At 54.7% G+C, this 6,186-nt stretch overlaps 1 protein-coding gene across 7 annotated transcripts in view; it reads right to left on the bottom strand.

Moving 5' to 3' along the window:
* LOC120219876 (regucalcin) overlaps nucleotides 1–5,896 on the bottom strand; it is a 175,570-nt gene extending 169,674 nt beyond the window's left edge. For 2 of the 7 annotated variants that reach the window (XM_039216771.1, XM_039216767.1), the window contains exons 1-2: nucleotides 5,438–5,547; nucleotides 2,949–3,006 (exon numbers count right to left, since the gene is read on the bottom strand). The gene's annotated coding sequence lies outside the window, so the exon portion shown is untranslated. Of the gene's footprint in view, nucleotides 1–2,948; nucleotides 3,007–5,437; nucleotides 5,548–5,877 lie in introns of those variants that run through there. The other 5 variants (XM_039216763.1, XM_039216764.1, XM_039216770.1 and 2 more) reach the window with 4 other exon arrangements.
* Nucleotides 5,897–6,186: the final 290 nt, after the last annotated feature.

Raw genomic sequence — 6,186 nt, 5'->3', positions numbered from 1 at the left:
CCCCCCCCCCCCCCCGCCAACGCACCCCGTATGGTTTAAGGGGAAAAACACCTTCCAGCAGCCTCCCATTGCCCTTGGAATAAAACACAGGCTCCTTAATGAGGTCCCATAAGGCCCTGTCAACCTGCCCCTGCCCACTTCACCTCTCCTTCCCCAGGTCCTGGCCAAACCTCTGTGGATCCTTTCCGCATCTCTCTCCTACCTCAATGTCCTCACAACACCTGGTGTTCCCTCGGCCTGACGACCCCTTCTCCCTCTTACCTTCCTTATTCCTGCTCATTATCCAGGGTCCGGGGTACACTGCTAGTCTCCCTTACAAAAGCATTCTACCCCTTACAGGCTGTGTGACCACGGGCAACGTACCTTGGCCTCGTACCTCACAGAGATATCCTATACCAAGTACCTTAGGACAGTGCTCAGTACACAGGAGATAACTAACAAATCACAGCTGCTATTGCTATTGCCCCTTATAGCGATCTCCATCACAGCTCTCAGCACAATCAGCAATTACATATACATTTGTAGGAAAAAGGGAAATGCTCCTTTGTATCCCGTCTTAATACCTAATACTGCTCATGCTATTTCTCCACATGCTGTGTTTTTTGCGGGGCGAAGATAAAATGAATGTTTACAGAGCGATTTTGCCCTCAATTAATTATTACCTTGGAGATGTGGTTAGGCAGATGAAGAAACTGAGGCACAGAGGAGTACTGGCCAAGATCAAGCGGTAGATTCGAATCCAAGTTGGCCTGACCCCATAGCCTGTATATACAGGCTGCGTATAGACAACACCAAAGGCTTTCCTAACTCACGGACCTTGTTATCTCAGAGCAGCAAGCCTCAGAGAAGACGGATCTTCACATTCTTCTCCCACGTATCTACTCTTCAGATCCTTAACCAGTCTGGCGTTTAAGCACTTCCTGTGAACTCCTTCAACAGAATTCTCTCCCCCCTCTCACCGTGATAGATTTCCTTCTTCCTTTACGTTGGATGGTGAACACTTAGTGGGATGGGTTACCTATCACCTCTTATACCCCTAGCAAATAGGAGGCACTTAGTACATGTGTGCTAAACAAATTAAACAATAAATGACAATGTTTGAGAATACATTACAGCTGCAAAGTTGAGGAGCGGTGGGGTGGATTTTCCTAACAATTCTGAAGTTTGGCACAGTCGGGAACAAACTTGACATGAATGATGACAAAAATGGAGTTTGTCGTAACCACCTTTACACTTGATAACGACTTCTATATGGAACACCAGAGACTGACTTCACATGACTTACGCATATGCCCTTTACAGCCACAGGGAGACTCGCCTCTCCCTCTGGGGCGCTGCATCACCACCAAAGTCCTGCTATCCTCCACAGCTACACGTGAGCTGCCCTTCAGAACACGATGCCCTTGACAAGTGCCAATCTCTCAATGGTTACTTTCAAATGGTTTAGAAAAAGAAACAGAAAGAGCAAATGATAAAGCAAGCGGGAGCAAACTATCAGTAATCCGTGACCTTGGGTAAAGGGAACACAGGAGTTCTTTGTACTCTTCTTGCAACGTTTCTGTAATTATAATCAAAATAAGAAGCTTTTAAAATCTAATAGAGAAGAGCTGTCCCAGGAGATTCCGACACACAAGGCCTGGTGTACTGGCCATGCTGATAGCATATTCTCTTGTCAGCTATTCCAGAAAGCACATTCCAGGCTTGGATTTCCTTGCCTGTCAGCCAACATCAACGGACGAGGAACTCCTTGGGTAGCAGAGCTCAGCTATGGCCTCTGGGTTGTGACGGAGATTAAATTATTTGCTGCTAAAGAATACTAATGAACACATGGGTGTCTCCTATGGGTCAAAACCCTGGTACCATTTCCCCACGCTCGGCACCCTACATACTTTCTTCAGCAGAGTGCCTTCTGAGTTACTTTTCCCCAAATATAGCCATGGGGTCAGGCAAATTCTCCCCAGGACCCTTCTTTCTGTCTCCCAAGAGAACCAAACAGGTAGTTCTGATGGTAAGAGCGTTACTGCTATTGTCTACGGAGAGACCTGGGGGAAGAGGCAAAAATAACCATGGGGGAGTCACAAGTATTTCAGAAAACAGAAAACCGAATGTAGTAGTTACTTGGTCTGCAAGGAGCATTTGCTATCACCTTTTCATTCACTAATTATTTTTACCCATTCATCCTAGACTCTTCCCCACTAGCCAAAAGGCCTCAGCTTTCCCAGCCACTGAAACCCAACAATAGGGAGAAAGTTCTAAACCACCAAACACTCACCCCTCACCTATAAGGTGTGATATGTAACTTATTCCTTGATGAGAGATTTTTTTTTTTTTTAAGTTTTTTAACTTTTATTGGGGGGGGCAGAAGGAGAGGGAAAGAGGGAGAGAGGAGGGAGGAAAAAGAGGAGGGGGAGGGGAGCGAGGAGGGGGAGGGAGTGGAGAGAGGGGAGGGGTGAGGTGGGGGAGGGGCAAGAGGAGGGGGGAGGGGAGAGAGAAGATGGGGAGGGGCGAGAGGAGGGGGGAGGGGTGAGAGGAGGGGGAGGGGCGAGAGGAGGGGCGAGACGGGGGGGGGCGAGAGGGGGGGCGAGGGGGGGGGAGGGGAGAGAGAATCTAACCTAGGTTCCACTCCCAGCATGAAGCCCAATGCAGGGCTTGATCCCACAACCCTGAGATCATGACCTGAGCCGAAATCAGAGTCGGATACTCAACCCACTGAGCCACCCAGGCGCCCCAAGAGATTTTTTTTTTTTTAAATGTAAGCCAGCATATGACCTCTACCTTCCCCAGACAGAGCCTGTTTTGTATAACCTCCATGAGGAGATAGGTGCATTATGTCCTATGATAATAGCCTCTGTACCAGTGATCAAGGCTTTTAAGAGCCCTCTGTAGCGCTGCGCCTTCACAAACACCCAATGCCTCCTGCCTCCCCCACTGCCCCCCCAAATACTTGCCTAGTTTTGCAGTCAGGCCTCAAAGTAGTGGGCAAAAAGACGATATAGACTGGAGTAGCTGAGGAGAGAAATGGATTGTTATGGCTGATGGAACACAAGGGAGGGAAAAGACAAGCATTATCAAAGGATCATACCCAACCCACCAGCCTCACACCCGTTCGTTCTTAATTTTTGCGTTCACTAACCTATCCGCCTCAACCGCGATGAGCCCCGGGCCAGAACTCCTCCTACTTCTGGAAACCTCGTGTACAGGCCAGGCGGTGGGACACAGGAGCCCCTAAGGCTGCTTCCAAGCTACCCCTGGCTTGCAGCCGATCACAAACACCTCAGGAAGGAGTGGAAGAGCCTTCTCCACTTTCTCTTACCTGTTACCAAGATTTACAGGCTCCTCAAAGTGAGAAGGCACGCACCACACTGCCAAGGCATAGCAACAGGACTCAGAAAGGAGGGAAACAGAACACGTGGGTTCTAGAACCAGACCTGCATCCCCGAGTTTTCCGGAGGTGATTGGATGAAAAATACAAGGAGCTTTTTTTTTTTTTTTTAAGGGAACGATACGGAGTTACGAACTCTGCACTAGCAAACAAAACTGCAGAGAAGAGCACAGATAAAGGAAAGGTGGCAAGGATGGTAGCTAATGCTGAGAAGCGCATCCCAAAAATCTCACGTGATCCCTTCACCCCCTTGAAGAGAGGTATTATCTTTTACAATTCAAGTATTTCACCTCAGAGGTCACTTTAAACGAAAACAGAACGGTATGCTAGAGGTAAAATACTCCGAGGCTAAACAAAAAAGAAAAAAAACACCTATTTTCACTTAGCCGGAGAGTAATCACACGATGCTATAAAAGCATGAAAACTAGGTATTCAAAGGGTACAGAGGCGGGGGTCGACATTCCCATTGTTTACAGAGGTTATGAAAATATTAAATTAAATAAAACACAATGCTTTGTTCAGACCGACTCCTTTCTCACCCTCACCCCCACCCTCAGGCTGGCAAAAAGTGGCTTCAGGGAAGGTATTTAAGAGAACTACTCTGGGAAAGTGGATTCTGAGTTGCTTAAACTGAGCCAAGATGTTGTGCAACCAGTCTTTACCTAAATTATTTTCCATTACTTTCCGAGTTTAGAGAGAAGCAGACAGTTATCTTTACCGGACTGAATACACAGAATGAGGTCGCCTTTCCCTCCAGGCCACTGAAATCACCACCAACACGGTTTTGATTTCTTATACAATCAGACGGCGTCCGGAGTGGGGGGGACGAGGGGTGGGGATCCCATCCTCAGTTTCACAGATAAACGGTTCTCAAATCAAAAAAACCAAAAACAAACAAAAAAAAACACCCTTGCGCACATCTGAGGCCATGATTTCCTAGCAACTCAGAAAAGTCAGAGAAGTGGCCAAACAAGTTTCTTGCCAAATGCCTGGGAACTACATATGTCCCAGGGCTACACAATGATACCAACTTTTAAACATGCCTTCACATACCACCATTTCGGTCACTCGCTCGAGATCCCGCCCCCCCCCCCTCTCCTCCTCACAAGTAATAAACGCAGGTTGCCCAGCGCAATTTAAAGCCAGACTTCGCCGAAGCCAGTGGCTCTGAAAAGCGAGAGAAAAAGATTGGAGGGAGGCTCGCTCGCTCTCTTTTTAAATCGATCGCCCCACGGCCGAGGGAATAAAACCAACCCGACCGCTGGAGAAAAGTTAACTTCGCCGTGCCCGGCGGTGGGAAAAATTTTCCCCCGCAAGATTCGCAAAGCCCTACCGCTTTTCCCACCCTCCCCCTAGCCCCCCCCCGGACCGCCCGGCGCTCGGCGGTCGCGGCGGCCCCGGACCGGCAGCGCCCGAACAATGACGGGAGGGGGAGGGAAAGTTCGCTAGCCCGCGGGGCGCTCACGCTCCAGCTCCGGGGGCACCCGGACTCACCCGAGCCGCCCGGCCCCCCGCGCCACGCACCCGGTGCCCCACGCCCCCCAAACGCCGAAACAGCCAGGGGCGCGCCGCCCGCTCCCCAGAGCATCCGGCCACGGGGCGGCCCGCGGAGCAGGTCCTCCCGCCGCGGGGCTGACCCCGGGGGCCCCGGGAGCCGGCAGAGCACGGAGACGGAGGGGGCGCCGGGAGGGGGCACCGGAGGGGGCCGGCCGCAACAGTTATGGCGCTCAATTCCTGCCCAAGCGGAGCCTTAGCCGAGCCCGAGCTCCGGCGTCCGCCCCCGCCCCCCGCGTCGGCCGCCCGGCGCTCCCCGAGCCGGCTGAGGGGCCGGCGGCCACTTCACCTCAGCCCACACACGCTCTCGGGCCGGGGACGCCGGGGACGCCGGAGCGACCGCGATGCGGGGCCGGGGCGCCCCGGAACGCTGCGAGGTTGGGCCGGGACGCCACGCTCCGCGGCGTCCGCTTCCACTCCCCGAGGCCGCCACTCCCGCTGCCCGCCCGGCGCGACGCCCCCGGCCCCGCTCGCGCCGCGTCCAGCTTCAGCGGCGCCTACCTTCGCGCAGCGAGGTCGCGGCTCCTTCCTCCCCGGCTCCACGCTCGGGCCCGGCAATGTGCCGGGCGAGTCCGGTAGGGGTGGTAACCGCCCCCCTAACCGCTCGCTTTCTTCTCTCCCCTCCCTCGCACCTGCCCCCTAATCTCCTCCCCACCCCCGCCCCTCCGCCCCGCCGCCCGATCCGCCCGGGCCGCCCCCTGCGCCTCAGCTCCCGCCCTCGGCCCTCGCCCGCCCGGCCCGTCAGGCCTCAGCGCTGGGCCGGCGGTTGGGCGGCGGCGGCAGCGGCGGCGGCGGCAGCGGCGGCGGCGGCGGCTGAAGCGGCGCGGAGCACTATTGTATTCCTGACACTGTGCGCTCCCACGCTCCGCCTCTTCCCCTTCCTTCCAGCCCCCTCCCAACCGCCCCCCCCCCACCCCAACCGCCGGCCGCGCTCGCCCTACCCGAGTGGCTCCCCGCCGTCCGCCAGCCGCGCGCTCTTCTGGCGGGCTGGGCGCCGTCGCCACCGCCGCGCGCCTCGAGGCTCCGCCCCCTGAGTGCTCCCGCACCCGCGGCGTCGTGCTCCAGGTGGGTTCCGCCGTGCTCCTGCTGGGCGCGCTGCTGCGGGGGGGAGCCTCAGCCCGGATAAGTGCCCGAGAGGACGATGGGGAGGTGCCTTGGCTGTAGTGAAATACAAACTAAGCCTTGCATGGCCCCTTTCAACTCTAAAGTTCTGTTAAGTGGACCCTCGTGTATAAAACTCATTGTGGGCC

The sequence above is a fragment of the Hyaena hyaena genome, unplaced genomic scaffold (assembly GCF_003009895.1).
Source record: "Hyaena hyaena isolate Hyena2069 unplaced genomic scaffold, ASM300989v1 scaffold_658, whole genome shotgun sequence".
NCBI classification, from domain to species: domain Eukaryota; kingdom Metazoa; phylum Chordata; class Mammalia; order Carnivora; family Hyaenidae; genus Hyaena; species Hyaena hyaena.
Note: the sequence above shows the minus strand (reverse complement) of the source record. Positions and strands in the feature narration are given on the sequence as shown.